At 43.6% G+C, this 27,255-nt stretch overlaps 1 long non-coding RNA gene across 2 annotated transcripts; it reads left to right on the plus strand.

The window, feature by feature from the left end:
- Window positions 1-770: 770 nt before the first annotated feature.
- LOC115613731 lies at window positions 771-25,440 on the plus strand. 2 transcript variants are annotated; one of them, XR_003993487.1, is made up of 5 exons: window positions 771-927; window positions 15,307-15,397; window positions 16,365-16,596; window positions 24,043-24,317; window positions 24,722-25,440. It is a non-coding gene; the product is annotated as an uncharacterized LOC115613731 (long non-coding RNA). The 2 variants fall into 2 exon arrangements; XR_003993486.1 differs by lacking the exons at window positions 24,043-24,317; window positions 24,722-25,440 and having other exon boundaries at window positions 16,365-16,874.
- Window positions 25,441-27,255: the final 1,815 nt, after the last annotated feature.

The raw sequence follows: 27,255 nt of genomic DNA on the forward strand, positions 1-27,255 counted from the left end.
GCACAAATGCCCTGCTTCTTCATAGGCTATGCTTGAAGATATTCACATGCTGAAACTATCGATACCATCTGATCCCATGAGGCAATCTGGACTTCTGAAGATTTCTGCCCCGTTAAAAGTAAGAATGGCCATTTTTTTGACATGTCCCGTGCTCCTAAACTGACTGATAATGCTGAAACCCTAGCTGCCTCCTCAACTCCAAAAGGGAGCTAGAAGATCTGCATGAATTCTGTACCTTTTCTTTTCCAGGGAGTGTGAGGGTCCATTGAGTGGGGTAGGTTAACAATTGACTCAGCTGCAAACACGCTGGTTGCTTTTGTTGACATAAGCCATTGTGACACAGATTTTGGTGTGAAAGTGATTACTGGATGCAGAGCGCTCCCATGCAGGGCATTCTTATTGGTGTCTGGGTAATGCTGGACTTGAGAATCAATTAGTCACTGAATCTGTCCTGAATTACAATTATATTCAGTGACTAATTGTGTGTGCTTTGGTCATCCTTCCTCTCCATTAATGTGTTCCTGCTAATTAAGGACCCTGAGAAGATCTCTTTCAGCCTATTATATGAATGCAGGTGGGAAGGAAGGTGCTTATGCAGTAGTGAAGGGAGAGGGAGAGGGAGTTTGTAGCACAGCTAATTTTTAGCATTTGTTTAATCTGTTACTAAGGGTCATTTGTCAAACTGTGGCTGCTGTTCCTGCCCCTCCTTCTCTTGTTCACAGTAATGAACAGCCTGGGAAAAAATTATTCCTCTTCCAAAGGATCAGCAAAGAGGAAGAGTTGATGATAATGGTCCTGAGAAGTGAGGGAGTTGTGCATGGATCACTTCCCAGGACACAAAGGCTGTCTGCACACTCTGCACCCAGGAAATGAGCTTTATCAACACCTGCTCACAAGGACAGTGAAACGATCTTCCTGATGATGATGGTGAGACTAGGGTCTTTGCTGTTTGTTTTCTGAGACAAGCGGTGGGCACCAACACCCAAGCAATGTGGTGAGTGGCTGTCTCCCCAAGACTTTGTCCAAAGTTGGTGGGAGAGTTGGTCCTCCAAGGAATGAGGACTTTGGCCTTGTATTGTTTGATACAAAACTGGCTTGTTAGACAGTCAAGGGGCAGAAACAAGGCAAACAAAGTGACAACATTACATAAAAACTGGATGACATGCTCATGGTAGAAACTTCAAGTGGTGCGGAATGTGGTCTGTGGGACCTCTTGCTGAGAAAATGAATGCACTTTCTAGCTAGTTTGATGGCAAAGTAAACGGTGCTGTATGAGATATTTGAGGGTTAGTAGCCTGTCTGGCAGTTTTGGACAAGCTAGAAAACAGCTTTGCAAATTCAATTTGATCAACACAATTTGGATCTAATTATTTTATCAGTACAAGCAAACAGGTCCATCATTTTGGAAAGAATACAGTGACACTGCCTGCAGCTGGATAAGGGATGTGACACATTAAATTTCAGTAGTCAAACTCTACTTTTTAGAAGACCTTTCATTTTTATCTGGTTTTCAATTTTTTTTGGCATTTTCAATTGACACAGTAGAAGTTGTTACAGTTTTCTTTATGTATAGCAAACCAGTATATGTGATTAAGGAGCTTTTACAGTGACAGGCTAAAAATCAAGTCAGGAAATAGAACAAACACTTCAGGAGTGATGTGGTGTCTGTAAAAGGAAGTACTCTTCAAAGAGGAGAAGTTGTACCAGTGTGCTAGTCAAAGGATCAGAGCTCTCCTACGGTCCTGCGGACGCTTGTAAGGATTGCAGTCAGGTGTTCAGTTTAATAATCAACAGTAGTTTAATTAACTAAAGATTAGTTATTTAGCTGTTGGAATGATTATCTCTCAGTGTGTCTGGCTTTGTGATAACAAGGTGTGCTTAGGGAGGTCTTGACTTTTAATGTGTGTGAAGTGTGGGGTATTTAAATATCTTCTAAATATAGAAAATAGAGGAGTGTTAACTGATAGAAACATAAAGGGTGACTTTCTGAGCATGCTGCTCCAGTCCTCTGGTATCACGAGGGGGACCTAGGTGAGGGTGCACTCTGTAGTATTGACTAAATTCTTAGTACCCTGAATATCCAGGAAAGAAACCTGATTGAGGCATGTTGTGCCATCACCCTTCCTGCTTTGCCCTCCACTGCTGGCCTCACACTCCTTGTTGATGTGAAAAGGGACGCAAGGAGACAAGACAAAGAGGTTATTCACCTGAATATCAACCTAACATGGAAGAAGTCCCAAGCCATGCTTAGCCATGGCCATAGGCTGAATCCTCTTATTCCCTTTCAGGAACTAGTTAAACTGCTTCTTAAAAGTACTTTGGTATCATGCTTGCATTTCTTCTATTTGAAAGGTCCTTCCTTCCTTCATTGTTTGGATTATTGGCAACCTGCTTCTACTTTTCCTAATTTTATTCATGGACAGTTAGCATTCGTTTGTTCATGTGCCAAGGTTACATTTTAGCTTTAATAGCTCTTTTCACCTCCCTCAGGTTTACTGCTCCTTGATGTATTCAGACTCAGCAGTCACATCCCTTGACAGCCATTGTTTTGTCAAGCAAAAATAGCTTATTTCTTAAGCTCTCTTGTAAAATTAATTTTTTTGTAAGAATACCAAGTTACAGAGTAACAGTCATAGATAATTGCTTGCTCTTGCAGTCAGAGCTAACCACAGAATTTTCCTGTGCTAAAAAAGGAGGTAGAACACACTTTGGCTCATAAGCAAGGCCAGCATTCTGAAATACAGAGACTTAAGTACTTATCTCTTGTAACGCATGTAAATAAATGGTCTCATACTAATGTGATGAGCACTTCTATTGCCCATTGACTTCAATGTCTAAATAAATTTCTTATTAACTGATCTCTTGAAATGCTAAGCATAAGCACCAGTATTGGACAATGTTGCCCTAATTGCTAGTATTTTGTATTGAATCTCATTAGATCCAGAATGTCTGTTCAGAAGCAACCACATGTCATCAAAGTTCTTACAGTCCTGACGCCTATCTGGAGTAAATAAATGTTATTTCTATCTCCATATGTACTAACTGGAATCAAAGAGGATGTATCAATTCCCCAGGGTCAGAGGAAGCTAGAGGAAGACACTGGCAATGACCAGCCAAGTATACAGACCCCTGCCCCCCTCTAGAGATCTTGCTCTATCCCATGTGAAATTAGAAAAGGAAGAAGATCAGAAAAGTAGTTGGAATGTTTTGGTAGGTGGTTACTGATTAAGAGGTGTGGTGATGAGGTTATGTTTAAGATTGCTTTCCCCCTTTTGTTTCTGTACCTGTTTTATCCAGATAAAACATTTGAACACTCTGGATATGCTTTGGAGGGTACAGTTTAGCCTTTCTTTGATTTTGTAAGGTTGTACACCAAAGGAACAGGAAATGTCTATCTTTCTTGTCTCATTAATCATTTTGGTTTTCATAATTTTCAGTAATTGGCATTGGACTAGTGGTTGTCTGGGAAAGAAATGACCTTTGTTTAATTTTGTCTGTAAATGGCCTACTGCAGTCCTTCTTTGTGATTCTTAAGTCTTCCCCTCTATAAATAATATTGGGGTGCAATGTCCTACATCTTCTCTCTTGGCTTCTTAACTTCCTTCCTGTCAATGTCTTTCCCTAATTCTGTCTTCCTTTTTACTAATTTTTAGTAAGTAAGATCAGAATGTACTTGCCCTTTGCTTGCTGAAATGCTCTGGCTTCAGCTTCTTCAATCTGCTTTTATATTTTGGGTTAATCTATCGTGTTAACAGGAACTCTTAAAATTACCCACATTTATCTACTGATTTAGATTTACTGTGAATGCCCTGCACTGAGTTCTGTGAGCACTGGTCTTAGTCTATCAGTCCTGGCTTCTCCAGTTACACAGGCAAAAATGTAAAAAATTCCTTAATTTATTGCAGAGTTTTTAGGTTGTCTTTCAAGTGGCTTCTCCTCAAATTTCAGAGAATGCAACAAAAATCAGATGCATTTAAACAGAAGATTTCAAGTGACGGCAAGTCCTTAAAATTGGATTAAGAATTAAATGACAGACCTTATTAGTTGTAACTGTACAATTTTGCAAAGGTCTGACCTCTTATTTGCTCTGGTTGCTAAGTCTTCAGATCTAAAACACCTATTTACGGCATAGACTTCCATCTATCCAAAGCTTTTTCTGCAAAAACTCTTTCTCTCCCCATTAGTCCCCATTCCTCTTCTCAGGAGGCATATTTCTTGCCTTCTAAGGAAATATGTCTTCTTCATACCTGGCCATTGTTTGCAGCCTTTTGTTGCCTTGACTTGAATGTTGACTTGCTACAGAAGTTAATCATAGAGAAAGACAACATATGGGCACTTTTGCTGAACTCATTGGTTATAGTTTAATAAGGACAGAAGGTCAAACTTTCAGCTGAGGTTACTTGCTCCATTTCTGCTGACTTCCAAGAGACTCCAAAATCTATGCTGAGCTTGTCTGTGTTACTCTTGTATAGAAGAATATTTCACTCACCAGAAACATTGCAGCATGCAGTGGGACTTGAAGTGCTGCTTGGAGTTAGATGACTATGAATTGATCCTGAACATCCAAGAGAGTGTGTGGAGATAAGTGCTTTGGCTCCCCATAGCCTTCTTTATACCCCTGGCATGGCAGCGTGATGATGATGCCTAAGCACCTTCTTACCTTCTGGATGCGTTGCTCTGCACTGGACCTACCCACACTTCCATCTTTCCCCATCCTCATGCCCATATCCTCACCAGTAGGCCAGCAGGCCTTGGGGCCACTGACATGCTGATGGCTAGCTCTGTCCATGTTTGAGCTGAGAAAACCAGGATGTGGACTCTGCTTCTTCCACTCCTTATTTAGAGCAAACCCTTGCAGTATTGCATATTTTCACAGCAATAGGAGAGCTGGTCAAAGAAAGGTTTGGAAGAACTGGTAATTAAAACTAGAACCTTGAAAGAAATTTGAGAAAGCAGTAGAACAAGCTTGAGAACTCGTTTGCTTTGAAGAAGCACCCTAGCAAGGTGATGCGAGTTCACAGTGGGAATGTGCTGTTCCTTCACAAGGCAAGTAAAATTAGTTCCCAGTGGGTCATCAGCCAGACATCTTTTGGGTGACATATTGTAATTAGTGTTCATTAGCTGGTCCTCTTGAAGCTAATGGGTATTCTGCAAACTGCACCAGTTTGTAGGTAGATAGCACACAGCTACTCAAATCTTAGCCAAAGACTAAGAAATTCCGTCTTCTTGTTCTGGGAGATACAAGTTTTCCCTCCAGTGCTTTGGCAAAAGTAGCAGGCATCAGACAAATGGGGTGAGATCCTTCAAGTCTTGTGAGGAAAAAAGAAGCTGAACCTGTATCTTCCTCTGGTTTCACTATGTCCATGGAGCACAGCAGTAAGAAGCATTACTATAATGAAATGAAATAGGACGTGTCTTAGTTCAAAACCATAGAGTGGAGCTCCCTGGGATTCGTGCTCCCAGAATAGTGGGGACACTTCAGACCACTTGGTGTCTAACCAGTCTACCTCTCCCTCTGTCTGCTTGGGGTTCCTCTTACATAAATATTTATCTGTCTCTTCCCTAGACTTTTATGGAAAAAATAACCCCTGCTGAGAATAATCCCAAACATGGAAAAGATCTCTTTATTCAGGTCTGGATTCTGCTTCTAGGTTAATGTAAAAATGCCACTGAGACATAATCAGGACCCTCTTAAGGCCTGTGTCCTGGAGGGAAAAATCAAGATGTTATTTCCCAGATTTTTTTGTAGTGGGAATATTGGTCCCACTTTGAGTGTACATGCACACACTGGAGTTGTAATGTGCAGGTGAATGAATTACAGCAGGGTAAACTTTATAAAAATTTGTAAATATATGAGTATTTAAAAGCCTTTCATAAAGGCTTCTAAAAATACTTTCTTGAAGTTTCTTGCTTCTCCTAAAATTAATTTTAATTTCTTACAGCAAAGTGAGCAAAGTTTTGCCACAAGGATGGAGTTTTGCTAGGTGGAGGCTTTCACCCCAGATCAAATTGGGTTCCTAAACTTCTGAAACATGTAATGAATCTGTCCCAAGTTTACAGTTTATATCGTTACCTGATACTGTAAAAATTACACTTGACTTCATTGTGGAAGGTAGCTCAAGGCTTAATTTTTAAGCTGAAAAGACAGAAATTGACAGCAAAGTTGATGGTATTACATAGACACTAAGCCCATACTTGTGATTCAAAACGTGCTGGGCCATTCATCTCCAAAGCACCAAAGCAGTTCTCCTTCTTTGGTACTTAAAGAGCTTACAAATAGCATCAAGGAGATCACAAACAGGTTTAAAATTATTCATGGTTTAGTCCATTGCTGAATCTAGGATCAACTAAGCATGCCAGTGTATGAAATCCAACCATGAATGATGGTATCTTTTATTTTTGATGTAATTACATGTGAGGAATTTAGACCTTACATACTTGACAGAGTGTAAGTGAAAGACTGTATTCCCAATATGAAAGTTAAAGGCACAATAAGGGGCCTTGGCATAAAATAGGAGGATGTCCACAATCAGTCTGAAAGACACACAGTAGGTTTGGCAGTCCTCTGTCAGAGAACTGTGTGTTTTCAGGCCTCAGATTTCATTGGCCTCAGTTGTGCTACTGTTTTATATGAATTCCAGACTAAGGAACCTAAACCCAAATGCTCACCCAGAAATTTTAGTTTAGTTCTTTCATGCAATATCCTTGTCATTCATGGGGCAATGGAAAGAATGAAAGGGGAGTTAATACTCAAGAAATTCATTAAAAGAAAGTAAATAGGTGTTCTAAAATGTCTGTGGCACCCCAGCCTGCCAGGGATTCTTGGACAATTTGTTTAGCAATATGTCTGCTACTAATTTAACAGCCTAAACTCTTTTCCCATGCCCTACTTTTTGGAGACTTAAGAGCGTTCACTCATGCAGAGGAAAAGACACGCTCACAGCTGTACATAGTTTCCAATCAGATTTTGATGTTTCATGTGCCACTCTGAAGTCTACTTTTAAAAGAAGAATATTGTCCACATTTGTTTGCCCTCTGACCCATGGAGAGGTCTGACTCACAAATCTTTGCTCCCTATGGTGCATTTCCCAGCAGAAGAAATGGAGCAGCAGGTCTTATGGGCCTGGCATTGCTCTGTTCAAATAATACAAAAATCCAGTCATGGGATACATAGGAAGCAGGTCAAGCTTTTAATCTTGCCAAAGAGCAAAGGGCTGAGCAAAGCATCTATAAGTCATTAAATCTTGAATTTTCTGCCTTTCCTTGAGGCTTCCCCTCATTCCCCTTGGGACTGCCAGGGAAACCAGACTTCCTTCAAATGCTTCATACATGTGGAGTGGAAAAACTGCTACAGGAAGGGCAACAAACCCCTGGAATAAATCCTCCTCTCAGCCAGGTAAAACTCACTGGGAGCCATAAGTCTCACTGCAAGGTGGCTTCTCAGTGCCATGGTAAAGACCAAGTGTCCTGGGTTCAGTTACAGCAGTCATTTTTTCTCCTTCTTAGTAGCTGGTGCAGTGCTGTGTTTTTGACTTTCAGCCTGGAAACAACGCTGATAACACCGATGTTTTTAGTTGTTGCTAAGTAATGTTTACTTCCACTAAGGACTTTCTTGGTCTCATGCTTTGCCAGGGAGGAGGGGAAGCCGGGACGAAGCAGGGACAGGACACCTGACCCAAACTAGCCAAAGAGGTACACCAAGGCAAAGCCACCACCCATGCCAGTGTCACAACCATGGTGCCCCAGGGTGCAATACCTCCTGCAGCAGACTCTGCTTCTTCCTGTGGTGTCTGCCCATCACCCACATGATGGCTGTAGCTCTCAAAGACACATCCTAGCAAACTTCAAGCCCTTTGAGCACTGCAGTACAGCCACGCCAGGAGGCAGCTCACTTAACTCCCCACACATTTACACTTGGTCCCACCCACCGCATTAGCTATTTTGGGCATAACAAAGAAGAAGCCAGTCACAGATGGAGAGTAACCCACCTGTAATATGGTCTTGGAGACCACTGTTCTGCCCTGACCTGCTGGACCAAGCCTCTTTGCACCCTTGGCCAGCCTCTGCTGCTGCTCGTCAGCAGTCCCATGGCGGTCAGGTTCAGGAGGAGGAGGAGCTGAGACACCAGTGAAGGGAGAAGTGTGAAGACTAAAAGAAGCCCAAATGATAAAGTAGGCTGGAAACCCTCTTGCTGGCAGTGCAGAGTTGGTAAGGGGCGAGCCGGTTGAAACAAAGCATTGCCTTCTTCTCCTGCACCTGCTCTCATTAGGATTGTGCTGTACCTGGTAGCTCTTCATCAGAGGGGGTACAGTCTTCTGCCAAGAAACTGCATGATACCAATGGTCTGCTATTAAAACAAAAATACCCTGCATTTTGGAGGGTGCATGCAGAGAGGGGAGACTGCTCTGCTACTGTGCGTGCAGCAGATTTGGCTGGGAGACACCCCCTTTTTGGCCATTCATCTCAGTATTTCATTTTAGGACACAAGTTTCACTTCCTGAGGTCTTTACATTCTCTGGGATCTCGTCTTCCTCTTACTGCTTCTTGGCAGCACCATCTTTGCTTCTGTTTTTTGAGTTCCTTGTCGACTTGGCTTTTGATCCTCTGTTTATTCCTCTGCCTTCTACAAGGTGACTTCAGTTACACCTTGGACTGCAGAAGCAATCCTGTGTTGAGCAACTTACCCCTCTGTCCTCGTTTGTCGATTTGTATCGTACTCAACATTTCTGCCTGTTCTTCGCCCTCCCATCTGGCCATGCAAAGCCAGAACTACAGGCACTGAACGCTCTCCTTTACAATACTCCATTTGCCTTTCTCACTGATGTTAACTTCCCTGACATCTCCTTTTGCATCTCCACTGTCAGATTTTATTTCTCTCTCTCCTTCCTTTTCATCACCCTTGCTTGTTGCTGGAAACTGATGAGTATTTTCTTCCTTTCCAACACTTTATTTGTTTTTCTTCCTGTGCTTCCTGCAATGTCCTTTGCCCCGGCAATTATTAACTCTTGCTTTTCTCTTCGCCTCTCTCTGCTTTCTGCTCTGAAAGGACTTCACACAGACTGCCTCTACCAGCACCATCTTTCCCTTATCCTTAGACACGTCACATGTGAATCTCCCAGACTCTCACTGGCACCCCAGGGATAAGGTCAAGTCTCTTTTGCCTCTCTCTTTGAAGCTCCACACAGCTCCCCTCCAGCCAACTTCCTTGCTTTTGCTTTGTCTCATTCCTTGTCCCATTTGAATACCTCAGGGCTGGTTTCTCATGGCTGTCCTGATGCGCAGTATGTTCTTCAACACCTAATGTATTTAAGGAGCATTCAGGATTCGTGTATTCAAATTTCTTTCTGGTCTTAAGGCTTGTAAGCTTACCTTCAAAAAGAAGTCTAATATCCCTACTTGTTAATACTGCTTCAGGAGAGGGACCTTTAGGGAAGATGTACCTTTAAGAAAAACACAGATGACTTAGATGACTAGTATGACTTACGCTGTAAATGCCAAACATTCAAAACCACAATTTTGCCATATTGAAGGTCCATACCATTTTGGTTTTGCCTCAGACACTGGGTAAGAACATGGTTAAACCTCCACTTTGTACCCACTTTGTGCTGCAAATAATTCATGAGAGAAACATTGCTGTGCTTCCTGTACCTTCACCCCAGATGCTAGCATAGCCATCTCCATTGCCCTCGCAGGAAAAAGGCCCCCTGCTACAACTAACAATTGCTGTTTCTTAATGGCAAATACTATTTAGCTAAACCAGAAGCCTGAGGAAAAGCAATTTTAGGTTCACTTCCTAGATAAGAAAGAAAATTCCTTCCTGTTACTGATTCCATAAAGGAGAATGAGCTAACCTGCAGAGTCTGATAAAGTCAGCACTCTATATCAGCTTTGGCTGTGGGCTATGTTAGCACAGAAGACAGGCAGCTCACAAGGGTTTAATGCAAGAGACACAGAAGAAAGAAAATGATTTGGTTCTCCCCTGAGGGGAACCATCTTTGTTTTCCAGTACTGAGACTGCAGTGATGCTCTTGATGATACCCCTGCAAAGATTGTAATTCATAACTTGCTGGGTAAGTCACTTGGGAGCAAAAGCATCACAGATTTCAGGTTCTCCTGGCCAGCCCTAAGGTCTTTTTTATCACTCATCAGTGTTCCCACAGCCATAGATTTTTTTATCAGGGAAGAAAGTGGAGACTGTGATTCATCCCTCCACTAGAACAGCACAGTGGTCCCTCTCAGCTGGGCATGCAGACCAGGGTGGCTCCTGATGCTTTGTCTGCCTGGCTGTGCTGGTATGTACAAGTTGAAGGTCTGGGTTTGACAAATGAGCTACAATATTAACTCACATCTAAACTTGCAAGATCGTAGGCATAAATGTCGCTCTCTGAGCATCCTCCTGGGTCCCATCATAAATATTCTTGGAAAGCATGTATTCTGCTCCCTTGCTATCACTGATGCTTGTGTCACTGTTTGTTTTACTTTGCTTTGAGCTTAATAACTGGCAAATCCTGGAGTGGCAGCTGGACTAATTCGCCATGCGCCCAGGCAGCAGGGGGGATGCTGCTGAACAGCAGTATGCTGCTGTCAGGGTGACAGCTTGCTTGAAAGGTGATGACAAGTGGTACAAGAGTGGGAAATGTGTTTTCCAGATACCTAGATTTAACCACTTTCCCTGCTTTCTGTTTCAGGTTTTCCTTCCTCATAGGTAAGCTGTGTACATCAATACACACAAACTCAAATAGAGCGAGTGTCTTTGTTCGCCAGCCTTTGCACAGACAAACCCCCAGGTCATTCTTTTTCTTATTACGTTTTTCTTTCACAGAGATGAAGGAAGAATGTTCCCATGTATGGATTTTGCAGGAAACGGGAAGTGGGTGCCAGCGACCAGGGCTGTGACCTGGCAGACCTCGACATCTAATGTAACACGATCTCATGGCACTTGGGAGAAAAAAGGGAAGAGAAGTCTGGCCCTGGGATTGCAAATCACAGGCTGTGATGACAAGAGGGGGCCTAATAAAACTCAGCACCCTTCACTTTTAAATGAAATGACTGGGGAGGGTGAGTGGGGAAAGGATAATTTGCTGCCTAGAGATATCCTGGGGTATCACTTTTCTAGAAATGCCTTTCACTGGCCTGTAGAGCTTCAGTGATGGAAAATGTGAATACAGCTTTGAGCAGTTAAGGTCTTTATTTGAATTAATTATAACAGCTATATCAACAAGATTTAAGCAGTGGAGGATGGGGAAAAGAAGGCCTTGCATTGCCCCCCATCCTGTTTTGTCACATCATCCCCCAACTGCCACCTTCCTGAAGGACATCAGTGCTGCCAGAAAGGAAAGGCTGGGATGTCCAGGTGGCTGGGATGACATGGATGGCATAAGTACATGATGCTGAGGAAACATGCCATCACTCTAGGTCTCCTCTGACCACTGATTTCAGACTTTGTGTTGAGGAAGCCACAGGAACAAGTGAATTTTACTGAACAATGCTGCTATTTGTTCGCAGATTGGTCTGGTTTTGCAGTGACTGTGATCAAAATAAATTGGCTTTAAGACAGGTACCTGCAGGGATGGATACTTGCTAAATGAACTCATTTGATGGGAATGGGTGCAGAGTCCAAGAGCAATTTGGCATGCCAGGACATGCCAAGGCCCAGGGGCACTGCTGGCTCCCTCTTGGAGGAGTTGTTTGGTCACTTCCATTTTCATTGTTTCGTTTTGTTGGGTTTTGGAGGTTTCTACTATAATTTTTAAACAAAAACAATCCCACAGTAATAGAAAAACTTTGGGAGAAATTTTGCTGATATAGGCAGATACTGTATATAGATGTACAGATGTACTGACATCACTTTGCAACTGGGAAAACAATTTACAAGCCACAAAATCACAAGTCCCCACACAAGACTATGTACAAACTTCTTTCTAGTTGAGCTGGAAATGGATGTCTTTTCCAGAGGATTTCAATAGCTCGACTTCTAGAATATTTTTAGTTAAATTAAATAGAAGGGAAGACAGAAAGGAAAATTAAGAGTTGTTTTGTTTGTTTGATCTTACTAGATTGTTAAATTCAATTTTTACTGAATCTTTCGGCAGACATTCTGGTTTGTTTAATCTATCTGTCTGCTTATTATTATATTTCTGGTAGGGTGAACACCAAAGAATAAATGAAAGATGATGAAATAAACAGAGCCAAGTGTGGCTGTGCCCTAGAGCTGTCCCATCTCAATATATGAGTCTGTGTTTCATCTCTGCAAAGCAGAGATCTTGGGACTCAGCTGGCACCAATAAAGAGGTATCACACTGGGAGAGAGAGCTGTGGCTCTGCTGGGTTCCTGTCTGCCCCCAGCCCACAGCACAGGGGTGCGGGAGGAGATTGCATCTCTGTGGATCATTTACATCCTGGATGCATCCAGTATAAACCCACTCACCGTGTCCCATTGAAGTGAGGCTGCAGACCTTTTTGCGTGCCTCAGGAAAAAAAGCTGGCTAGTTTTAGGGCTGTGTTTGGTACAGCAAGCAGGGCAGCTGTTAAAAGCACAACTGGTTTCTAAAGCACCTGTTAAAATTAGCCTCAGGAAGCTAGAGCACCACTGCTGCCACTGGTGCTTCCTCTCCCACATGGTTGCACCTCTCCTCCTCCTTCTCACTCACCTCTGCAGTGCCCCATAAGCCCATTCCCAGCCCTCCCTGGACCTGCCTCCCAGTCAGCACATGAGCCAGGTAGTCCCATGGTAGGAAATATCTATCTGTACATACATCTCGCAGTCGTGTGGAAGTGGGAATCTTGCTTGTCCCCTCAACCCATCCTGTTGTGACAAGTGACACTTGGTTGGGTTGCTTCTGCCTTCTATGACTGGCAGCCTCTGCTCATGGGAATGGGAAAAGCCCAGGGAACGGGAAAGCAGAGGTGTTCAGCCTGCCAGAGCTTCCCTCTGCACTCTTTGTGGTTCACAAAACAAGCTGCCTCTGCTTGTGCGGCTGTTCACAGCACCTTTGCACTGTGCCTAAGCAGATCTGAGTGTAGCTTTCTGTGCACAGTTTAGCCAAGGAAAAGTGCTGTGGACTTTTCCTTCAAAATCAAATTGAGGCAAAAGGGTTCAGGACTTTCACACTCTAAAAGAGTTCAGCTCAAACTGAGCCGAAGTTTTCAAAATGACACCTTTGCAGATTTTGTTCTCTACATCAAATATGGATCTTGTGGTTTTTTGTGCTGCTGCTGCAGTCTAAAAATAATATTTTCTTTCGACTCCATGCACACTAATTCTTAATGTACATTTTTCCCCACAAAATTCCTGAGAAGCAGTGGCAGAGTGTGTTGCATGCATTTCACAAATGGAAAAATGGATGCCATCTGGTCCCCGATAGCCTTGATCCAGCACTGTAGTTGTCATAATAACTTTCCCATCCCCCATGTAACTTAGTTATATGTGAAGAAAATCCTACTTCTCCCCAGATGAAAAGCACATTAATTTTAGCCAAAAGCCAACCTCACATCTGGTATCCTCCTGATACCAGCCAAAAAGAATAGAGAGATAATGTTGTCTGTTGTCCTGCTTACTGATAGGGGGTATTCAGGGTTAGGGGAATCATGGATATCTAAACAGAGAGAGAGAAGGAAGCAACAAGGTTAAAGAATATATTTTCAGCATACCAAAAAGTAAAAGGCAATAGGGAACTGACCTGGCAAATGCTTGCTCATGGAGTGAATGTGATCAGGGTGGGATGCAGCCTGGAAGAGTCCCCATGAAAGACCAGTTTTCTTCAGTGGATACTGCCCTTGTTGCAATAGATACGTTAAGAGAAAGTATTTCAGTGTAGCGAGCAGTGAATAACAAGAGATTCATATTCTCAGAGGATGAGCACCCAAGTATGTGCCTAACAGGAGTTCATTGAATTATTCAAACATCTCCTAAATCTGTGATATTATACCAGAAATCACATGAGCCCAAGATCTTTTACAAGATCATCAGCACATCCTGTTTTGGGCTGGGACTTTAAAAATACCTGGAAAACAGCCCCTCACACAAGCTTTTTGCTTTCTCATTCTGGCTGTAATCCAAAAGGGTAGCAGCCACTTTATGTTTGAACACTCAAAGTAAACTGGACCAAAGCAGAGGTCCTCGGCAGTCTGGGTTTGTGTTGATTGCCTGGGTTGGTGCTATTGGTGAACAGGGTGGTATTTCTGGAACATAAGTTTCTATTTCATACTATATTAGTATGAATCTTCTTTGAAAATTAGCAGGATTCTTCCTGTCTGGTATTCTACCACCATCGATATTTAGTGTTGAAAGGGCTCTTTGGAAATGTTGTTATTATTATATTTTTTCAAGCACTTAATCCCATACATTGCATAGGGGAACATATCCCTTTTTCCTTCTGGATATCCATGCTCTACAGTGGAAATACCAGAGCTGCTCAGAAATGCAAGGCACCTGCAGATCTGTTCAAGGGGTGGTATCCAAGTGCTGCCAGGGTGGAGTTAACATCTAGTTGAACATTAACCTATGGCTTGGTTCCATCATTTTATAATGTGTAACCTGCTGCGAGTAAATGATAAACTGTTCTGGGTGCAGCCCTGGTTGCCAGATACTTATATTTCATGTTGTTACTGTTCAGAGGAAAAGCAAATAACTGTCATTTGAAAACAGGTAAGCAGAAGAGATGCTGCATACTGATTTCTTGCTCTCCTAAAAAAGGCAAGACGATAGTCATTGCACTGGAAACTACCTTGTCCAGTTCAGTATTTTCTATATGTTTTTAAGACAACAGCACAAGGTGAGATGGGATAAAGCTACATGCCATTGTAGGACAGAGCCTGTAAGGCACTACTTCTCATTCCTTTCCCCTTCTCATCCTTCTCCCTGCTTGCCCCTCAGCCCCCAGTACCAAGTGTTATAAACTTGAGCACAGAGCCTAGAGCTGCCTGCGGCTGGGGCTGGCCAACCCGAAGTGCCAGGCTCCCAGCCCCACCACCTATCTGTCCTGCTCACAGAGCAGCCAGGCATGCTGGGTGCCACTGGGCTGCCGCACCACACTGCACTGGGAGCAGTCCATGCGTGTTTGGGCTTGATGCACTGGTCCATCAAACGTGCTATGTTATGATGCACTGTGGTAACTGACTTCCTACACCCTCGCGGAGTCCCTGACTTGGTGGAGGCAGAGGGCAAAGGAAGCCTGGCTTCTGTTTGTCCTTTTGAGTGAAAAAGTGTAATGAGATTCAGGAAAAGGTTAAATACAGAGAGAAGGCATTTTGCAGTTATGCTGACCAGGACAGATGCTGCAATAGCCATTAATCTCCATGTTCCAGGCTGGAAGCTCATCATGTGCTGAAGTCACTGTCTGGCCTCCCTGAGCCCTGTGGAGGATTGTGCAATCATCATCCGCGTTCATCATCTGAGGTGAGAGGGGAGGGCGTCACCTTCCTCTGAAGCATCCGGCACCAGCTCCCGTCAGCGGCAGGATGCTGGCCACAGTGGACATGGATATGCTCCAGTATGGCAAGAGTTACACACCCTCCACTGAGTTAAAACAGCAGATGCAGCCAGATGCCACCTCTAGCCAGGCTTACCCCTTTCACGTGCACATGTGCCACGCTTACCAACACCCATCTCCTTCCCCAGCCCCTGAGAAGTCTCATCTTTAGATAGTTTCTTCCCAATCGGGGAGCCCTACCCTGCTTCCTGCGGTCATCAGTGTGTATTTGCCGTCATTATATCCCATGAGTTTGTGATTCTCAGTATTCAGAGACTTTAAGATGCAAGGTCAGGCAAGAGGATATAGTGGCTGCAAAGCTGCAGAAAATAGTACATGATTCAGCACTGCTGACAGGTGCTTGCTTTCTCACCTAAATTTTAAATGACTTCATCACTTTTTAATATTAAGAGGTTTTATGCACCTCATTATTAGGGTTCTTCCTTTTTTATCTTTGTGTGTGTGTGTGTGCACATTTCAGTTGTCCTCTCCCACCACAGTTCCTCTCTCTACCTCACATTAGTGTACACTGCAGACATCCTCTGGCACTTTTATTAGCTGCCAAAAGGGAAGTGACCTGGTTACACGTCCAGCTCTGCAAGCTGCCTCAGCAATGCTTTTCCTCCCTCTCTGCAGCAGCCCTGGGGAAGCAGAATGTCCTCAGCCTGTCAGTGCATTTGAAGGGTACGGTCTGCACCCTGAAGGTACAGGGAAGGTATGGTCTGCACCACAGTTCACCACCACAGTTCACAGAGGTGACGTCTGCATTCAGTGATTTGTGACAACCCTGTTACAAAGCACGTAGTCACTGACTTCTGGCAGAAGCCATGGAATAAGATTATATTATTATTACTACTGATATTGTTATTGTTGTTGTTGTTATTATTATTGCAGTAAGTGTGAGCTGCTGACAGTAGATGCCTCTCCGGAAATAACTCATCAATCATGAGAGCTGCCCACAGGAGGAGCCGCCCAGAGCCCTGATCCGACAGCACTTACGCAGCAGGATGCCCGTGTTATCAGTGAGGAAATCCATGCGCTTGACTCTACATACGCAAGTATCCTCACTGGTTCCTGAAGGCAGCAAAAAGAGAAAGTCCTACCGACCCTCATTCAGTTCACTGCAGTAAGATATTGCTTGTTTGTTTCTGCCCTTCTAAATAGTGAGTCAACTTGCCCTCACTGAGATTCAAAATGACCCTCCAGCAGTCTCTCTCAAAACGTTATTTTCTTTATCTTTTTTATTTTCAAATGTTTTGGGTATATAAATACCTGTAATAAATTATACTACTGGATCCTTATGGTTGCAAAGACTTTAACGTAACAGTTAAGATTTTAGGAGATTTCTTGCCACCACCCTCTTATCTTGGATGTTAGAAAAATAAAAGCTTATCATCCAGTCTGTTCCTTTGACTGATGTACGATTTTATTTCTATGACGAGTCTAGGTCTAACCACCTGAAGGTTAATAGAAGTATCACTTGGGAAGACTGCCTGATACAGTAAAAATGCAATGATCATTCTTTCTGGATTTGTACCTAAGTTTTCCACTGTTCTATTTTATTTCCATGCCTTCCAATATTCTTATCACTTTTTTTCCAGATTTATAGCAAGGAGCTAGTCAGACGCATCTCAGGGAAGTCCAACTTCAGAACTCAGAGATAAAATAGAGAAAGCTTTATGATTATCCTATTTTTATAAGGTCCTTGTTCCATGTTAGAAGAAAAGTAGTTCCAAATATTGCTTGTTGGTTTATGAGATGCTTGCAGAAGCAGACTCACTTTCAGCCACTACAAATGGTAAAATACCTCCAAAGTGCCAACAGATCTAGAAGGCTTCTGGGATTGTATCCTAACTGGGCAGCATCAGCACTGTGCCACCAGTGAAACCAGAGACACTTCATATGGCCTCAGGATTCATTGGAGAAGTGTATGAAGCTCAATAGAGATGGTAAAGTATAAAGCAACCTCATTTCCTCAGGCAAAGGGAAATACCAGTGAAAATTATCTGCCTGTGGGGAGGAACAAGATAAGAAAGAGGACCATTTTCTAGCATTAAATATTTCACTCCCAAGTAAAATACAGGAATATGAACAGGCATATGTTTATGAAATCAAGTATGGAAATTTCTGTAGATATAATCCAAACCTGAGTGTAGACAGATGGGGTCTTTCTGGGTCAACAGGCTCTGCAAGCAATTGCTGGGGAGAGGCTGCTGGAGCATCCCTGATCACTCGCACAGTTTTATGGGCTCACTGCTGTCCATCCGTGCATGCACAGAGGTGCCCCCACATCTGGATGGAATGTTGCATGCCGATCTCTGGCTTTGCTGAGAGAAAATCCCCTCTGATGGCATACAGCCCAAGCCAGAGGTTCGTTGCCATACAGATAAACCCTTGGAATTAACTTCCCTTCCTTCTCCCTGCCCACTTGGCTAACCTGTCCTTTCAAAAAAGTTGCTGTCCCTCCATGTCCCATTTGGGAGCAAAGCCTTTAGCTGCTTCACAGTGTGGGGTGTGATGAACATGTTGGTGTTGTGGGACATGTGCCTATCTCTGTTTGACTGTGGGAAGGAAGGAGGAGAGAGAAGGTGTTAGCAAGCAAAGAAAGTTTTTCTGTGTTGGGAAGCAGATAAACATAACTAGGGGCATGTTGGATTTGTTATTAATTCCTTTTTAAGAGAGGAGGCTCTCTGCACACGTTTGCCTGGTCCGACTTGCTCTTTTGACCATGGGTTTACAGAGTGACTTTGAAAAGCATACGAGCTTTCTATTTCCTGAGCAGTAGTGAAGAACCGTACTGCCCACCTGCTTCTCTGCCGCTACTAGCTTTTGAACTGAAAGCAGGAAGAAGCAGCAGGGGGACCATCAGGCCAAGCACCGGGGTGGAAGTGTCCACCTTGGGCCACAGGTCATGATGGACACCAGCCTGCCCCTCATCCCCTGCTCCTGGTCCCTTGTGCCTGTCTAAGCTCCTTCCCCTGTCTCCCAGAACCACTCTTCTTCTGGCTTATTTACAGTCCTTGAGGACAGAGGCTTTGTCCTGTGGTCTGTAATAAAGCTGGGTTTATTGTTCTTTCTCAGTTCTGCATTACAATTTTCTCTGACCCTTTGGCAGCCACACTCATTCCCTAGAGGTCTTTGCACGTTATATTGGAAGTTTACAAGCCAATATGATTTTTTTCTTTCTTTTGAATAAGGTAGATGCTATCTACTGACTACAGACATTGATATAGTCCTCTCTAAATACCATCAAGTTATAATTTCCAGCAGTAATGCACATCTAGTTAATCCACATTGATATCACTTTTTCAGTGTGAAGGCTATTTTGTGTAGTAAATGTTGCAAATGTTGTTGTTACCTTTGATGATTAAATCCACGCACTGTTCAACTCAGCTTTTCCTTTCAGGGGTTTGATTTTCCATGGCTAAGTTTTCCTCTCCTTGGCATTTACATCCTATCACTGATTGAGCTCAGTGGGAACGGGAGGTGCTGCCTCACCCACAGCACAAAGTGCTCACTTGGTCTGCAGATTGTCATTATTGAAGTTACTATAAATATCCTATCAGTTTCCCGGTTTGCTACACACTATGGTTGCCCTGGCTTGAATATGCAGAGTATATGATCCCACATTCTAGATGATACTAGAAAAAGCAGACAAGATAAATTTTTATATATATATATTAGACCCTTTACTTAATATAGGATCTTTTCTGGAGAAGTAATAATGAGACTGACAAGCAAGTAGAATATTTGAGATTATAAAGAGTTTTATTTAGGGACTTGAATTTCTCCCAGTAGGATTCTTCCAGCATCCTTTCCCAAGCAACTTCTAATTAGCTAAAGTCCCCCACTACAACTAGTTCTAGAGCTGTGGATAATTTTGGCAGTTGCTAACAAATTTGTCTATGTGATTTTCCTTGCTAGCAGCAATATTAATCTTTCACTGTGGCCGTGCCTGATACTTTTCACCATCAGCCACCATTTAGATACTTTCGTCACTGAGCTGAGTATGCAGCTCCATAGACACAGTTACAAATGAAGCCTGGTTCCATAGATTCACAGAGTTTTTTATGTGGGAAGAGATATTTGGAGGTCCCTACTCTAACTGCCTGGGCCAAGCAGGGCTTACTTGAAGGCCAGTCCAAGCCCTCAGGGCATCTAGCTGAGTATTGAAACCCTCTGTGGATGGAGCGCAGCATCCGTGCTTGCCCGCTCCCTCTATGAATTGTTTTTCCTCAGACCTGTTTGTGATGATTGTTTGAAACTGGTGATTAGGAATGTATCAGCTGCAAACAAAGCTTTCCCAGTGCTTGGGGCCAGGATAAGGCCTTCCTTCCACTCCCACTCTCTCTCCTGGCTTCTCTGAAGCCTGCTGAGACATGAGGTCACATTATGGGTGTTTTCTCCATCAAATCACTTATGGGAGTCACATGCTGGGTCTCCCTTGGGCTGTACACTGTTCTACTGAAGTGTAGATGAAACTTACTGTCACAGTCACCTTTGTTATTTTACCTCTCTGCTAAATTTTGTTCCAGTAGAACAGTGGCTTCACAGACTACCAAGGGCAACACACATCTGTACACACACTCAAACACATTCACAAGTGCATGCGTGCATAGAAATCTCTGCAGAAAACAATCTTTTAAAATTTTCCTACGATTTCAGGATAAAAATTATTAACATATATTTTTAAGCACAGTCTTATGTGCTTATTTATTAGCTGTTTGTGTTCATTATATTTGCTTTAGTGGGCCTCATTATTTTTCACCTGGAGACAGGGAGCAACCTGGCAGGCAGAAGATTGCTGGCAAGACATCTCAGCATCCCCACTTGCAGCAGCATAGTCCTGTCACCAGATGAGATAAGTTCACTCAGGGCAGCATAGAGATGGTTTGATGCCACTGACAAGCAAAACCCCAGGAGGAGCAGGGCAGGGGGCAGCCCTTGGAGCAGAGCTTGCTCCCTGCTGAGGCCAGCAGCACTGCATGCCATGAAGAGCTGTCAGTTTAGTGTAGCTCCCAGCTTGACCCTAGAAGAGAGCTGAGCAGAACAACATCTTTGCACTCAGCTTGCTCACCTGTACAGGGAAAACACATGGGTGGAGGGGTCTGCCCTCGCCACCAAAACACAAGTAACATGTAGGCTGAGCGCTGCTGAGGAAAGGAGACTTATTTTTCTGCTCAGCAGAGCAAAACCAGGGCACAAACTAGCTCTCTGCAAGCAGAGACAGGCACTGAATTCACTGGATAATCTGCTGCAAATTTTTTGCCTAGCTCTATTAATTAATGTTTGTGAAGCACTTCGAGGGTTAAATGCCCTTGAGCTGTCGTTCACCTAAGCTTTGCCCCCAAACTGACATCAATGAAAAATCCCTAATGGAGGTGGTAGTAGCAGCAGCAGCACTGAGCTTTCAAACCCTCCTGAGGCAAGAAAACATTATTTTCCCTTCATTTTATGGTCTGTTGAATCTTCTGGTTTTCTTCTTTTATAGCAGGAGTAATGTTCGTAGCCTTGGAGTATTCTTGTGGTTCTCCAAATGCCTCAGATTTAATTTGGCATCTTCCACACACAAAAAATTTATTGCCTCGTATACTCCTTCGCTGTGAATGTTGTCCCTTCCCTAGTTCTGTGGAGGGGTCCTGGAGCCTAACAATGGTCCCACAGAGTTGTTTCTCAGCTGGTGAGCAGCCCTGCCTTGTGCCTTGGCAGGCAGGGATGGCACAAGTAGACAGCCCCTGATGGGGAGAAGAGGTCAGCCGGGACGTTTAACATTGGCCTGAGATCCAATCACCCATCTAAGAAAATAAAGAAGAAAACATAATAAGCTGCACACAGGCTCTTTGTTACCAAGTCCAAAACCCAACATGTAAGAATAAGCTTTGTGAACAGCGAGGTCTCCACAGTGAAAGACGCTCTAGGGCAGGCGGCAGGGACCAGAATTGTTCTGGCTGATGGTGCTCACTCTCTGGCTGGGGCTCTTTAGAATGCCCTGGCATCAGGTCTTCGTATTTTGGGTTACCAGCTCTCCAAATAGAAAGTGCTTGTATTGTACAGAAAAAAAAAAAAAAAAGAAATATTCAGGCTGTTCCAGATGTAGAGGCTCCTGCCTGACACCCTGATGGACTGAGATTCAGATCCCTGAATTCAATTTCCCTCTGTAGAAACTACATTCTGCAGTTTCAGGGCTGGAATAGCCCTCATCTAAATGGAGAAGGCTTATCACTGTGTCTTGTCCACGCAAGCACATGCCAGTTTGCATGGAGAAAGGGGATAGTAAAGGCATCCCCCATTAAATCTGCACTTGACACTCAGGCTGCCACTCCTTGCAGATTCCATGTGGGTTATCACAGTACCTATGGCCAGGGGACCACATGAATTGCAACTTCAGGGTGCTCTGAAGCCAAAGGGCAGAGCCACAGCAGCCCATTTTCTCCTTGCACAGCTGCTGCAAAATGTCTGTAGATCATCCTGTTGCCATTGCTATTTCTTGCACAGAAGTATGTGGAGGCTGTGGCTGTTTGACTACCACACATCATGCCAATGCTTCCTTCTAATTTGCAGTCAAAATGCTTGAAACATGAAATGGGTGAAAAGAACATCTGTGGGACCAAATGAGGAATAACCTGTCCAATGCGCTGCCATGTCTGGGATAGTACCAGAGCTGCAACCTTGAAGTCCCAGGCCTTGTTTACAGGAACACCTTGAAGGTCCATAGTCCTAATGGAGCTCATGACATACTTCTGTGCATGAAGCCCATGCTTCAAAGCCCTTTTGGATGCTCCAAAGACCGGAGGGTTATCCATAGCATCATACAATCCTTCATGTAAAGGCCATTGCCCTAGACTGCATTAACACACTGCAGAGTAGAAAAGATCTGGTCTGCAACATCTTCACAGCAGAAAGAAATTATGGCACTGAGCTAAATGGTAGATTGAGTCAAGGCACAAGTCTGTAGGAAGACAGTGAACAGCCTTCTGTCATATGGCACAACAGTGTGTGATATAGGTCACTGATATATCTATATCAATTCCCAAACATACCTGAAGACACTGCAGGTTTTTTATGTTTTAGTTTACTTTCTTATTAAGCATCTGAAATTAAGGGAGCTGCATAACTCTGCAAGTGTTTTGCATTAGGCAATTCCATTTGGGCAGCTTGCGAAGAGGAAGAACTGAGATGATTCTATTTCCAGATTGGGATCAGGTCAGATAACTATCGCCTCCCTTCCTCTGCCTGACCTGTAATTCCCAGCCCCAGCATCAGCTCTTGCAGCAACAGGCAGTGTCCTTCACATGTTGCTGAGCCATGTGAAACAGCAGGGGAAACGCTTCCTGCAATGGACTCGATTTCCATTTCCAGGTGCAGTACCCGGCACTGAGGATGCAGGAGGGCACACCACACCTTGCCTTTCCTAAGCTCCCCGCCCAAGGTCGCTGCTGCCAAACTCTTGTGCTCTCATCGGATACGTGAAGGGAAAACTGGCCTCTTCCTGACCTCTGGCCACATGGACACTAACTGCAACCCAGGGCTGTACCTGGAGGTGCAAGTGTTCATGAAACAGCCAGGGAGCAAAGCCCAGCATCTGTACTGTCCACTGCTGGCTCCAGGCTGGGAGCAAAGGGGGCTTATGAGGTTTCCCAGGATGGAGCAGAGCATCACTGAACTGTGTGTGTGGCGATGGGTGAAATCACCAGGAAACACCAGGAAACTGAGGGCAGTCAGAGGGAGTGGAGGGATGAGACCCTGGAGAGACCATCCGTCTCCGTGGGTCAGGCAGGCCATCTACTGCTGCTCCTGTTCATGTCTCAGCTGGGCGAAGGGCAAAGGGTGCACCTGGGAGGCAATCATGTTAATCAAGACATGTCCTGTCTTGGAGGCAAATTACAGGTGTGGAAGTGAGAAAGGAAAATAGTGGCTATGAACAGTGCTAATGGCCAGTGATTTCTCCAGAAGTCCCTAAATGGTTCATCAGTCCCTGTACTGGTGGAAAACTGCAGTGAGGGTTTCTGTCTCCATCCAGATCCTATGCTTTATAAAGGACTCAGCTGAGCCCTTTCTTGCCTCAAGGGCACCAAGTTCAGCCCTGCACCGAGGCTGCTCTGAGCCTGGGCTGATGTCTGACCCAGGAGGTACAGTGATATGTGCTGTGGGTGCATCCACACACCACATTTGCTTTGTGTTGTGACTCAGGATGCTTATCACAGGCAGCTGCTGCCAGATGGCTTGTGTTACCACCATGGATTACTGCAGAGGGTTATTTCTCTCTGGCCTATTCTCCATTCAGATGTCCAAAGCTAACACCCACTGGGCACGGACCTCTCCAGTATGCACAGGCTGCCAGTGTATCCTCATGTCCTTCTGATGGGAGTGTCAGATGAAGACACACCAGAAATAGCATCTCAGAAGCTGATGTGACCACTCTGCTTCATGGACCTTCATTTCTATTTCACGAAAAACGTCCCTTCCGCTAACCGCTTCCCTTAAAGGTCCATCTTCCAGTATCCTCTTTATCCTGTAGCCTTATGTAGTCAGAAACGTGCTTTCCTAACACTTCTGCCTTTTTGCTCTGCAGAGCCAGAATGGTCAACATCAACTGCGGTGCAAAGGTGAAGTATAGCAGAGTCATCTCAGGGCTGAAGGGGCACAGCCTGTGATCCATCAGGCTCAGCAGCAGCAGTGTCACAGCTACATCCCTCCTCTAACCTGGCAGTATTCTCACCTGGGCACCATAAGCCCTAACAGCCCAGCCAGAAGCCTCAGCCCTCCTCTTCCCTGAGCAAATACAACTAGAAAAGGAAGAGAGCAGTCTGAACAACCTTACTCTCCTCTTGTCTGCACACAAAGCTGGTGAGTGTGTACATGTGTGTGTGTTAGTTCAAGGAATGGATTGATTAATTGAGAGATGATGGGTGCAAGAATGCTCTCAGGGCTCTGGGCCTGCCCCCTGCCAGATTTTACTGGCATTTTCTGAACATTTCTATTAGCTCAGTGGGCACAGCTTGTATGCAAACAAGTACAATAATGCTCAGTTATTGTTTGGTATGATGGGAGCCTGGGATTCTTTCTTTTTTTTTTTTTGCAAGTATTGTTTCTATTTGTCATTAAGGCTCACTTTCTAATCTATCTTTGTAGGAGGTTGGTCTTTTTTGATATTGTCATTTGCATGCAGCCAGAGCTTTCTGGCCTGAAGAGGCATTTAAGGCCAACTGGATTTTTTGTGTTTGCTCTTATGTTTTGATTTTTCTTTTCAGACAAGACAACCAGAAAAGACAAGGGAGAAAAGCACTTGCAAAGAAAGATAAACATATAATTAGCAAAAATAAATACATCATTATTTGATGGTTTTCATGCGTGTTACTGTTTCAACTGCTCATGAATTGTTTCATCCAGATTGTAAAATATTCATATTTATATGTTACTCAGAAAGAGATGTGATGCCCTGGAGAGGCTAATTCTTGGTTTGCAGATTGTTTACAAGCTGTCAATTGCAATTTGAATATATTTGCAATTCATAGGGCTGATAAATAACGTAAGTCACATGGCGTAGTTTCTGCTCCTGAGCTGTAGTACATCCCTGTGTAAGTAACACCAAGGTAGGCAAGCATTTGTCTCCCCATCTGCCTCTCAAATCACACATTTAATGGAGCAAGCAAACATAATACCCAAGAGTACCTCTGGGATCTCGTAATAATATTCTGCCCTGCCTGACTCCCTGGAAAGCTCTGATCTCATGGCATTGTGTGTGGCCACCTTTTGCTGAATCCTGTCTCAGTTATGGCTCACACATGAGCAGGACGTGTATTCTGTATGTTTTCTCTGTATGGCACCTAGCATGCTGTGGGACAGCCAGCCAGAAAGGGATAAAAGGAAAACTATGCCACAGTGACTGCACGCTTTGCCTGGGTGTGGGTGACTGAGAACTCGGGAGGCTCTGGCTCATTATTCCACCATGTGGGGGTGACTCTGTCCTCTGAGGGATGATTAATACAATTATCAATACAATACAATGTGCAAATTGCATTTTACAGTAAAAATGCCAAATTCAGCATTTACTTCTGGCTTCTATTTTTTTTTCCCTCCGTATTTGAAATGAACTTTTGTAAGTGCTTTCACAAATGAAGAGAGAATCTCTGAATATTCGTAGCTGGTAAGGTTGTAATTTCAAGCAGTATGGCTGCTTTTCATTTTGTTTCTCCTTGGTATAAATTTTTTTTGATGGAATTGACCCCATTACTCACAGGGAATTATGCTAGAAAGTCCTTTCATTTCATGTCCTGGTGGAAACAAAATGCTGTCTCTTGTTTTTCTCCTAAAAACATGGATACTAAATTGCATTGTGTGTGGCTTGCATGGTCATAAATACATGTAGCCACTCCGAGCATCGTAAATCAGTATTTTCAAATGGATGAATTTCTCCACCTTTACAATAGTTTAAGGTGATTCTCTGTCTTTACAATTTTTCCTGATTTTGAATACAAACCTCTTCTTCACAGTTCACCCTCATTACTTCCTATACCCTTGCACCATAAAACAAAAATCATACCCTCTGTGGCAGCCTCTTAAGACTTCTCAGCTGTTACTGAGTCTCCCCTCATTTTGGCTGATCTTTCCTGCTAGATGACATTTCTTTCCAAGGATGTTCTTGTTATTTTCTAGACTGTTTTTTGATGGTTCACATCTTCCTTCAAGTCTAGTCCACAAGACCTGACTGTATCAGTCAGGACCTGGATAGATTGCAACTGTGTCCTAATGTATTTCAGATGTCATTTTCAACTTCATCTGTTCCTGTTAAGACATTTAATATTTACACGTCTGACACTACCAAATAATTTTTGTTTGTGTTATGCTGTATACAGTGTCTTTCACTATAGAGATGTTTTCCTTCAGCTTGCATTTGTGCAGATGATTCCTTTCAAATGACAATTACTTGCCTTTGTGTTTACTGAGCTGCAACTATTTTTTTTTCGGATTATTTAGCCAATTTCTTAAGGCTAGTTTTAGGAGAAACTGACAGGGAAGACTCATTGATTGCTTTTCCGGGGTACCTGTATGGATCATATAGTTTTTTGTTACTCTCATAAATCTTCTCTGGTTGGACTTGCTGGCCTGTATGTGGTCTTGGGCATCAATCAGGCTAAGACAGGCTGGGGGGGTCGTGATCTGGGGGTAAGCTGGAGACACCCTCCCTGTGTCAAAAGGGTGGGATGGCAAACAGCAAACACAGCTGAAGCCAAGGGTCTCTGGGCGCTGAAAGCAGGGGTGGGAGAGTAACAGAAAGGGGACTATCCAAATCCTGAGGCTGACAAACTGTCTAAAATGGGAGACATTCCTGTCATAGGAACACTTACTTACTGCAGTTTGTGATGCCAAATCACTTGTTCTAATAAGTGTTCTGTGTGGACACAAAGTATTTTTACAATAAGTAACCGGTTTGATACAATATCTCCATGCAGACCATCCCCAAGTCTTTCCCACTCTCATTATGTGAAGCTCTTTGAACTGTGTCAACCTACTATTAGAATTTGCCATGTGTACAGAGACAATTGTTACCCTGAGGAATGGGATAGATGATGACATGCTTAGATAGTAATGCTTTAAATTAAGATTCCTGAATATGCCTCTGATGTACAGAGGTTAATTAAGAAGCTATTGTGAGCTGAATCAATACCATTTGCTTATTGAAAACATAAGCCATGAGAATTAACAACGAAGTCATAAATATATTTCCCTAAGGGCCAGATCCTTCAGCTCTTCCTCATCTGAGCAATCCTTACTGATGTGAGTA

The sequence above is a fragment of the Strigops habroptila genome, chromosome 10 (assembly GCF_004027225.2).
Source record: "Strigops habroptila isolate Jane chromosome 10, bStrHab1.2.pri, whole genome shotgun sequence".
NCBI classification, from domain to species: domain Eukaryota; kingdom Metazoa; phylum Chordata; class Aves; order Psittaciformes; family Psittacidae; genus Strigops; species Strigops habroptila.